Genomic DNA, 11,323 nt, shown 5'->3' with positions numbered 1-11,323 from the left:
TTCGCGCATATTGATTACAGTCTTTCGTATTCTTTCTTATGTTTACAGGACCGTCTGGACGAGCACGTTCGAGGAGCATGTACAGTTGAGCATCAATAATAAAAGAATAATCGCATATCTCTTTAGCGTCGTCTTCGGAGAGCGGCCCCGTCTGCCACAAGTAGACTGACCGATAGGCACATCCACCAGTCCGGTTTACGCGCGAAGTCATTGCAAAAGAAATGTGTAAACTTGTTGAAAACACGTTTTTAATTATCGTTATTGCTCAGTTTGTGAAAAATAGTACAACTGTTCATAAGCTTTAGTTACATTATTATGCCGCGAGGCGGCGTGAGCAGTAGACAAGTTCCAATACATGGACATGTAGACTGCTTCCTAGACGTCACACTAGACGTCTTGTTAGACGTCTAGAGTATTGGAACGCAGCCCAGGTTTGATCCAGTTATGATTTCGGTTGGCTGAACGGCTCGCCTCCTTTGACAAAAGTATGGCAATGAAAAAAAAAAAAACGCCACGTCCGGCAATTTTATTTAATTTTTTTGCGGTTTCAGTTATGTGTGAGCAGTACCTCCTGTATTTTTCAGTTCTCGAAAATTCGCCCTAAAATCGCCGTCTCCCCCCGCCCCCTTCTTCCCTTTTCCGCCTCAAGGGGCCACCACAAAAACAAGTAGAGTAACAGAGCACTATTAACTAGAGGAAATGCTGGCGGCGCTGCATCTGAAGCCCCGCCGCGGTGGCTCAGTGGTTAGGGCGCTCGACTACTCATCCGGAGTTCCCGGGTTCGAACCCGACCGCGGCGGCTGCGTTTTTATGGAGGAAAAACGCTAAGGCGCCCGTGTGCTGTGCGATGTCAGTGCACGTTAAAGATCCCCAGGTGGTCGAAATTATTCCGGAGCCCTCCACTACGGCACCTCTTCTTCCTTTCTTCTTTCATTCCCTCCTTTATCCCTTCCCTTACGGCGCGGTTCAGGTGTCCAACGATATATGAGACAGATACTGCGCCATTTCCTTTCCCCCAGAACCAATTATTATTATTATTACTGCATCTGAACCTCCATGGGCGCTCGAAGCATCATGAGGCGATGATCTATTTGCTGCGGGGCAGTCGGTTTTTTTTTTTCAGGAACAGAGAGTGGCGTTACTAAGATGATCCGTTCCGTACATAGAGCTGCCTGAAAGCTGGCGGCGCTGCACCTGAACCCATAGAGTTTCTTACTATATAATAGTAAAAGAAACTATGCCTGAACCTCCATGGGCGCGCAAAGCATCATGGGGTGATGAGCTACTTGGTGCAGGACAGTAGGTTTTTTTTTTTTTTCAAAAACACAGAGTGGCATTACAGAGACGTCCCATTCCGTCTGCACGGCGCGCTCCGCCCGCAGATGACTTCGGCGTACCAGTAGTGTGCAAAAGCCATAGCAGCGAAAGCGCAACAGCACACGACGCCAATAAAAGGTTTTGTTTTTAGAAATGCTGTGGAAAAAGCTTTTAAAATGTTGAAGCGACAACATATTTTTCAAAAACATATTTCTTTTTAAAAATGCGCCTGTTAAGCACTAAATGCTGGCTTTTGTGGTCTGCAATGCTTGGGCAATAGGAGAGCAAGCCATTGTTTATTTTGGGCAAACTTTATATTTGCATGTTTTTCTGCTAGTTTGTTGCGATCCGTAAGCAGGATATCGAATGATAGGATATTCCTGATTATCAAACAACGTTTCTTTTTTCATTATTTTTTGGCCAAAAGTATTTTGCAGTCGGTAGCTCTCCGCCCCATAATGCTTAGAGCGCCCATGGGGGTTGAGGCGGTCTCGAGAAATCTCCATGCAAGCTCCCATAGGCGGGGCGCCAGCTTTCTCTCTAGTTAATAGTAAAAACAACTCCATGGTTCCGTTACGGTAGCCACCGTAGTTCTGTCCAAGGCGCAGACGACTATGGCGCACATAGTGCGCGAAAGCCATAGTAGCGAAAACGGAACAGCACGCGACGCTAATAATAAAAGGTTTTTGGTTTCCGAAGGGCCATTAAAAACCTCGCAAATTGTTGAACCGACAAAAGTTTTTAAAAACATATTTGTTTTTAAAAATGCGCCTGTTAAGCACAAAGTATTGGCTTTTGTGGTCTGCTATACTTGGCCAATAGGCGAGCAAGCCATCTCTTATTTTGGCCAAACTTTACATTTACATGATTTTTATGCTCGTTTGTTGCAATTTATAGACAGGATATTGAATGTTAGGACATTTTTGATTATAGAACAACGTTTATTCTAGCAATATTTTTGGCCAAAAGTTTTGGGTCTGCAGTCGGTAGCTCTCTGCCTCATGATGCTTAGAGCTCATGGTGGCTCAGGTGGTCTCGAGGAAGCTCCATGCAAACTCCCATAAGCGAGCGCCAACTTTCCCTCTAGTTAATAGCAAGGAACTCTATGTAGAGTAAAGACCATGGAGGAAGCCAGCTTTCCCTCTAGTGTGCTAGATTACCTCTAGGAGGAGGAAGAGGAGAAGATTGGTTTGGTTTGGTTTATGGGGGTTTAACGTCCCAAAGCTACTCAGGCTATGAGGGACGCCGTAGCGAAGGGCTCCGGAAGTTTCGACCACCTGGGGTTCTTTTACGTGCACTGACATCGCACAGCACACGGGCCTCTAGAATTTCGCCTCCATCGAAATTCGACCGCCGCGGCCGGGATTGAGGAAGAGGAGAACACTAATGGAACAGGAGATTACCTGTAGTGTACCTGTAGTGCTCTATGCGAGAGTACAAAAAAAATGGTAATATAGCGCACCAAGCGGCACTTTTCTCAAACACAAGCGGTCGAGCGACAAGCGCCACTAAGAAAGGTATTCAAATATTACGGTTGTCTGTCTTGTGGCGCCATCTCTGTATCGCCACTCAAAAAGGGTATTCAATTATTATGAGTTTTTGTCTGGTGGCGCCATCTCTGTAGTGCCAGGCAAGAAGGATGTTCAAATAATATAGGTTTTCTGTTTGGTGGCGCCATCTCTGTATCAGTTGGAGAGTCAATTTCCGCGCATGGTCAGTAATGCTCTGCCCGCGGAGTGTGCGGAGAAGCAGCAGCGCAGCCCCTCGCTGCCGCCACCGCCGCCGCTCTCTCCCCATGCAGGAGAAGCAGCAGCTTGCATTCGCCTATGCGAGTGGATGCGAGTCGTTGGCTGACAGCTCGTTTCCATGTGATCCCGCCGCCCGATGGGTTACGAACGCCGCACACCGCCGGGCTTGTCCAGACTCCGACCGGTGCCCGCTAGCATGACGGTGAGCGCTGCTGCCTTCAGTTTCTTTCTTTTCTATCGTTTCGTTCACCTCGCAGCAAAAGCAGTGCGTTCAGAATCGACGACGCTGCGACGTTTGACGCGATCGCCGTTGGATGCGGAGCGGAGCGCTGGAATTCGGGATGAAAGTGGGAAGGGCTTTGTTTTTATCGCGTCCGAGGCGGCAAGCGGTTTGCAACAGCTGCCGCCGTGCCTCGATCCTGCGGCACCGATATAGCGTTTTGTGGCGTGTGCTAGCTCTGGCAGCTGCTCGTTGTTTTTCTGCTTTTTTTCTTTCCTGTTGAATATTCGCGTATACATGCCTAGGTGTTGTCTGTTGCTTCGCGTATATTATATCCAACGGCAATGCGCGATCTCATCGGCGTTCCCGGAATTCCCGTACAGCTTGTGCGCGTTCGCGCTATAGTAGAAACGCCGATCGCGAACTTTCGGTTGCGTTCACGGTGATGTAATTCCTGTAGCGACTGATGACGGTCATCTTTTAGTCGTTCTTTTGGCTGCAGTCAGCGGTATATACATTTCGCGCGCTTATGATTTTTGGAAATTGCTTTGTTTGATCTTTCTGCCAGCATATGCCACTTTTGGCAGCAAGGGTCGAGCTTGTATTTTACTTCTTGAGCATGAAACACTCACACATGGTTCAAGCGAACGGCAAAGCCCGTAGCAGACGACGTCGCTCCGTTGGTTATTGGCGTGTGTGCGCGCTGTACGTGAGGGATCTTGAGCGTTTTCCTTACACTTTGGAGGCGACTATAGACTTCGCTTGCATTTCGCGACTGAATGTACCAGATATCGTCGTCGAGCAGCTGGCAACGATAATTGAGCGCTCCCTTCGTGCATGGCAAGCTGTTTTGAATTTACATATGCGCGTATATACCAGTCGGTTCACGGAAGCGTCAGAGTGAACACTGCATAATATATCACACGTACAAAGCAACTGCCTAAACCTAAATGAGGTCTCAGCGCTGTTTGTGAGATGGCATTTTACGCGCTTTGAGGAGAAACCTAGCTGACGAATGGCCCCGGTACGCATTTATGAAAGCGGTCCTAAAGCGCGCTTTGTAAAAGCAAGGTCCGATGCAGCGCGCGCATATGCAACTTTTGAGACGACCTAGACCATCATGACGTAATGATATAGTGACGATGACGTCATCACTGTGCGTTTTCTTTCTCTTTAGACGATACACCTGCATACACTCTTATCTTCCATTGCCGGGAAGCTAGCTGGCCAGTGTTGGTGTATTTTGCTTTCAGTAAAGAACCGAAAGCGATCATGCCTTAGCAGAAGTCGCGAAGTATTACGGAAGGTTTGGAAGAAAGCTAAGCGACGGCTGTCGACAGGGATAGGGGGGCTCATTTAATTGACCAGGTTATCAGATATACAGTAATGAGACTGCTGTGTCCCTATGGCTCTTGCCTGCCAAAAAATGTCGGCGACACTCAGGCACAGGCTCCAGGTACAGGTTACGCTTTCATTCATTAATTTATTCCTTCAGTCATTCTTTTATGTTCGCGCACTTTTTATCTGTCGTTGGTGCCCCTTGGCTTTTAGTTGTTTTGTGATGGTTTAAAATTCATCGGTTGGTTTATTGGTAACTGAGCGAGACTTCGTGAGTGGATCGCCGGAGATGAACCGTGGGCGCTTGTATAAGGTCCAAAGACGAAGAGGCAGCGCCCTCACATTCACTCCAAGAAGACTGGCGTGAGAAAATCGAGAGCGAATAGGTCGATGCCTAACGTCGTGGCAAACCATTGGACAATCGTTCTCATTTAAGTAACTTGCAAACCGCGGCGTGAAATTGCACAACGAGAGTTTTAATTGGAAGTCACTGATTGTCTGGGAGAGAGAGTGGTGTACAGATATGCTAGGTGAGACCACGGTATACGTCAGTGCACCGATTCGTGCTCTAAAGTGTCCGTCAAAGTATTTCTGCTGCAAAAGCCCCAACTTGACTATATGATCTTTTCTTTTTTTTTTCGGAAGCTGCGTGGACACATTTGATAGCTAGGGTTCCTCTTACGCCGCGATCCAGAAGTCGCGACACTCGTTCTGAACCCGCTCACAGTTGAATGTTTTCAGTAAGGTCATCATGGCGGAACGTTTTGCGCGTTCTCTGGAGAGGGTCGTAACGTCAATTGGCAAATTCTTTTCGAAAACAGCACCGCCTTTAGAAGCAATCACGGACACTTGCCGGCTTTATTATTTATTGTCAAGGGACATCACCATTACACAATAAAGTCCTGCAGAAAAATAAAGAAGTTCAGGTTACTAGACTTGCATGGGTAACTTTTACAGCACAGGCTTTACCCTTTAGTCTTTTCTATTTTAAAGGTGAAGTCTTTGTATCCCTTTCTGCAACCCACTTTTGCAGGAAGAATAAAAAACAAACACTGGTTATGAGCAAAGGAAGGTATAGTAACTATATAAAGAAGGAACTCCGGATTAATTCTGACCTCTTGAATTTCTTTAATGTGCACTGACAAAAGAAGGTTATGACCATATAGTGCCGTAAACCCCAACGGTTCATTCATTCAACAGTATAGGATGGAACCCGGCCCTGAGCAGATATGTGTGCAGGGAAAGGTTCACGAGTTCCCGGGTTCGAATCCGACCGCGGCGGCTGCGTTTTTATGGATGCAAAACGCTAAGGCGCCCGTGTGCTGTGCGATGTCAGTGCACGTTAAAGATCCCAGGTGGTCGAAATTATTCCGGAGTCCTCCACTACGGCACCTCTTTCTTCCTTTCTTCTTTCACTCCCTCCTTTATCTCTTCCCTTACGGCGCGGCTCAGGTGTCCAACGATATATGAGACAGATACCGCGCCATTTCCTTTCCCCCCACAAAAACAATTAAAACACGACATCCGCGATGGGCACGACTCTGCAAACATGTCGCGTGACCTGCCAAGCTTACCAAAACAAATCGCACTCGTTCGTTCGGAACTACGTCAAGAGGGGGCGCAGTTTCCTTTGTGCGGTCTTCGCGACGGTACCTGAGCGCCACCACGACTTCTGGAGTGGCGTTCGCAACGAATCACGTGCCGTCCTGCAGACGCCACGCGTGGCAGGGATCCGGAGACCCCATCTTTGAGCTCAATTGGACCTCGTTGTAAACTACGCGCACGTTCTGGACGACGAAGTGTTTGCGCACGCTTGATAACATCTGCCACGCTCCGTCGCGTGATCAAAGGCGGCTTACCGATTACTTGTGGTGGAACAGCGCTAAACACCGGGACAAGAGGCAGGCGCTGAGTTACAGCTCACTTTTATTTGGAAGAAACACGGCTTCTTATAACTTCTTCACACCCTCGAAACACATGCGTCACAACCATATCGTCCAAGCGTACTAAAAGGACAACCTAAGATTTGTAATCCTAGTTCTAACATCTCCAAGTCTTTCTTTGTTAATGCAACATATGGCGTGCTGACACAATCGTCGCGCAGCCTGGCTATCGAAGCTGCCTCGATTATTTCGCGGACTAACCGCTCTCTGTGACTAGCCAGTGCTCTGCATTTGCTGAAATCAGGTGCACATGTTCTTGAGGGGCAGTCTGCAATGAATTCCTAGCTTTCTGCAAGCTTGCTCGAAATTAGTTTTGTGCTCTAGTAGTCAGCGCTTGTCTCTTGTTGCGGTGTTTTGCGCTGTTCCGTCACAAATGAGTATCCAACGTACCCAAGATGCTGTCCGTTAGCGATGATGTTCTCTTTCAAACGGGAATCATAGTTTGTTCGTAGTATCCTCGGCAGACCACGCGTACATTATAATGCGGCTAATCAGAGCACACATCAAATGGGAAGTATCGCATGAAAACCATTCAGCGCGTGTCTGTCCTTTACGGCGTTAGTTTTTCAAAACGCCTCGGCTCTGCCATCGAAAGTCGAGCAGTGCCTTTGTGATTCCACGCAGGAGCGCTCTGAGCAGCCTTCTCGTAAGTTGGTTGCTTTGTCTAATACGGATGCCTGCTCCCAGCGGCCGAAAAGCGTCTTGCTCGCTCTTCAGTGTGAGATTATTTGCAGTTTACATTTAAGTATGCATTGTACCTCGTGTGTATGTATTTAACTTAATCTGCGTGATAAGACATTGCTGCATGCTTCTGAAGGCGCAGATACCAATAGTACGCACAGCATGGAGAAAGGTCATAGAAAAGGAACTTTTGAAACTGCGGCTGTGTAAAGTGTTCTGCGCACATTCATGACAACACGCAGCCCTGGGAAATACACCAGGTGTTTCAAGTTATCTGACTTTTTTTAAACCCGTGAAAGATAGGTCAGTGTTGTCGGCGTAGGTTGACTGTACGGCAAGGCCGATATTATTTGCGTGATAGTGTGCAGCGAGGAGGCGATTAGTTGACTTTATTTAGTAATAAAGTTATTTATTTTGTTTGTTTTAGGGCCCAGGATCATGCTTCGAAATCGAAGGCCGAGCGCAGCTTTTAAAATTTCGGCACCGGTATCGTCATTCGAGATATCTAAGGTTAAAAAGGCGCTTTTGAACACTCGTTAGATTGGCTTTCCCACGAAGCGTGCACATTGCTCAAACGGCATTGCTGGAGTTAATTCGGAATAAACTGATACAGTTAATGTGTTTTATGGCGTTAAAGATGGTTTCCGTGTCAACAGCACTCGCAGCTAGTTAAAAAAAAAAGCCTTTTTCACGTTAGACATCTCGAACTGCGTTGACGATTCCGAAACTTTAAAAAGTGGGTTTAAAAACACAATGTCGCGCCATGATTCGACAAGTTCTATAGTCGAAACGTTGGCTAAGAAAACTGAGGCTTCCCTCTCCGCCACCTCGTTTTCACTTTACGTGCTGTCGCGAATCCCATCTTAAGATAGGTAAAGTGAAAACGTTCCGACTCTCTTTCAACCAGTATACTGTACAGTTTTGTTCGTAGCCCTGTTCGGCGAGAATGTCAGCCGACAGTTCCGCCCGAACGTGGCGGGGTAGAATACATAAGTCATGGCGAAGTAATTAGCGTGAAAAAAAATTGGTTTCCCTCAAAAAATAGGTTTGTAAAGCTTTGAAACAGTTTGAAATGTTCTGGACGCTTAAAATAGGGGCAACGTCAATCGCTGCCCAATAGAGCGCCCTCTCTCGTTGATCTACAATTAGCCCTCCCGTTTTTAGCCGAAGTTCTTCCGGTTACCAAGATTTTAAGCGAAATTTCAATGTCTTCTAATTGCTAACCTTAAGACCGCCGGTGCTGCGTTTAAAAGTCTCCTTGATTTGCTAACTGCACCAATGTTATATGCTTTCAGGTGGGAATATGTTTCTGTTGTCAACGATAAGGTCTCTGTGTATTTACTTATCGAAATCTTCTTCCGGACTTGGGCAGCATGCTCTGCCCCTAAAAGGGATGCGCCACTGAACAGTTTACTCCGTTTTTACTCCCTTATAGGTTAAATCATGTTTCCAATGTATGTTATCGTAATCGACCACCAGTTGTCTGTTCTCGGCTTTGCATTCTATCCCACGTCCGTTATCTCTTCTGGGATCCAGCTAAAAGATATTAGCTCTTGTTTTCTTTTCTCAGATCCTGGCTCCTCTCCTCCTATCCCTTAACGTTACTGCTATAATTCTTTTTTTCATATTTTTGTTCTCTTGGCTCTCTGCGCTCTCCTCAGCCTAATTGTTGATACGCCCATCGTTGGCATACATCTATCGTCAAGTTCCTCGGTCCGATGCAGCGTGACAGGTTTTGGAGATTTTGTTACGCTTACCTAGTTCCACGATATTTTGCAGCCGACTGTACCAGCTGTATAGCTGCTGACACATTAGCAGTTGACACGGGTGAGCGGGAGTGTATCGGCGCTTCACAGTATGCTAAGTATAGTCGGTCGCTGAGCGGACGTGATTTTCTATTTTTCCGTCCTGCTCCATGGGTCCTGTACTTGCAGACGATAAGCATGCGCGCGATAAGCAGTCGACGGCTGCAGCGGACAACATGTACCCGCACGCGAGCTTGACGCGGGTGTGCTGAAACACCTGCTGGGCGTGCATGCGGGACCAGAAGAGTGATTCAGCGACGCGTCGATGGCGAAAACACGCAGCGCACCTCGTCTGCGCGGCGGATATTGGTGCGTTTCCAATCGGGCATCCGCTGCAAATTTCCCGGAAGTTTGGCTCGCTAGCAATTACTTCCAGCTCGCTGCGCATGCTTTCGTACAGTACGTATCATACCGGCCCGCGGAATAGCTTGATTGATTGCTTGCTTGATTCCCTTATTGAATGACTGACTGATTTATTTTATTCAATTATTGTGTGCTTGACTGACTTACTGACGAAACTTTGGCAGGCAGTCTGAGGCTTTTCCTTTCAATTGAATTTGTTTTTGAGGAAAGGAAATGGCGCACCAATTTCCTCACATCTCGATGGACGCCCGAACCGCGCTGTAAGGGAAGGGGGGAAGGTGGGATCGAAATTAGAGAGAAAAAGGTGTCACAGTGGAGGTCTTCGGAATAATTTCAGCACCTGGGGATGGTGAGGAACGTGCACTGACATCACACAGCACACGGGAAAAGTGAAATTTGTTTTTTTGGGGAAAGGAAATAGCGCAGTATCTGTCTCACATAAACGCGGACACCTCAACCGCGCCGCGAGGGATAAAGGAGGGAGTGAAGGGATAGGTGCCGTAGTAGAGACCTTCACCAACTGGCGGATGGTGGGGAACGTGCACAGCGCGAGCGTGTAATCAGTTCCATTCACACATCTTCATTAAAAAAAGGAAAAGGAATCAGCTACCACATCATCATACATTCATTATAGTTTTGCATTTTTTCGCCGCTGCAACACCGCTATGCTGGTGCGTTCGCCTCGTGTTGTAGTGTTTCGGCATAATAAGCGAATTTCCGAGAAGGAACAAGGAACAGGAGACCAAAGAGAAGTTATTCGGAAGGATAAAAAAGCGGAATTATATTTGTATCTGCTTGCATTATGGAACGGGAATATACAGAATTAGTGTGAGGTTCCAAAGGGGAAGTCACCGATCAAAAGCTTCGACGGTGTTACAGGTTTTTCTGGCTTCGTGCTTTATAAATCAAATCAGCAGGTGTCATTGTTAGGAACCACCTGAGTCACATTCTCTCGCCTGTGCCGACTACTCTAGCTTCTGTTCAGTCAGCTTGTAATGTACAGCAGGATCTTCTTTATTCGACTGCAAGGCAAGAGCCATGACGTCAGTGCCGGCAACGAGCATGAACACGAAGCAGTCTTGCTTGAGGCCATCCGCGCTGCGACGAATTTATTGCGTGCTTGTTGGACTGAACTTATTTGTTTGCGGCATCAACCAAAGCTACCGCGGGTCAACGTGAGTTACGTGCTTTGCGCGCTCCCGGGAGTTTGAGCCGACCGGCAGGCAGCCGGGTGCTACGCCAGCGGGGCAAGGGGGAGGGAGAGTAGCGTGCTGTGACAGTAACTCTCCTTCCGGGAAGACCAGACGGGTGCGTCTTCCTGTAAGCTCGGACTGAAGGGACATTACGGCGCTGCACCGGAAGCTAAGAGGGAACTGTGGCATCCGGTTGTCCAAACAGCGGAACCCAACACCAAGCGTCATCACTGCATGAACATTGCGGTGATGCGCCTGCAACACCGCTTCGGAAGCGGCACTCGTCGGAGTAAGACGTGGCAACTGCAAAAAGTCTCGACCTCAAAATTTCGACCTCACTGAATGACGACTTCACTCAACCTCAAACTCACAGGTGAGGTTGAGGTCTGATTTGCTGACCTCACTCCCAAAATTTCGTGCCGTCGCCGACCTCACCTCAACCTCACCTCACGACGTGAGGTTGAGGTCGAAACCTCTTGAGGTTGCCCACCCCTGCTTGAACCAACTGCTGGTCCAGCAATGGCAATACATGGGAATCGCATACCCGCCATAAGAAATTCGCAAGGACAAGTAATTGCATTGTGTGTTCATGGTGCAACAGCATTAGAGAAGACTGATGCCTTTGCCGGAGGTGACGTCACTTCCTGTCTGGTGACGTCACCTCCCTTCAGCCATCGGGAAGGCTTCGGTCTGGTGGAGTCTCTTCTCTCCAGCC

General features: G+C 47.7%; 1 protein-coding gene across 1 annotated transcript in view; it reads left to right on the top strand.

Annotated features, from left to right (window-relative positions):
* The first annotated feature begins 3,055 nt into the window (after positions 1–3,055).
* The window catches only part of Cpes (Ceramide phosphoethanolamine synthase), an 86,574-nt gene continuing 78,306 nt past the window's right edge, over positions 3,056–11,323 (top strand). Inside the window, exon 1 of the mRNA XM_077642862.1 lies at positions 3,056–3,267. The gene's annotated coding sequence lies outside the window, so the exon portion shown is untranslated. The remainder of the gene's footprint in view (positions 3,268–11,323) is intronic.

This window comes from Amblyomma americanum, chromosome 11 (assembly GCF_052857255.1).
Source record: "Amblyomma americanum isolate KBUSLIRL-KWMA chromosome 11, ASM5285725v1, whole genome shotgun sequence".
Taxonomy (NCBI): domain Eukaryota; kingdom Metazoa; phylum Arthropoda; class Arachnida; order Ixodida; family Ixodidae; genus Amblyomma; species Amblyomma americanum.
Note: the sequence above shows the minus strand (reverse complement) of the source record. Positions and strands in the feature narration are given on the sequence as shown.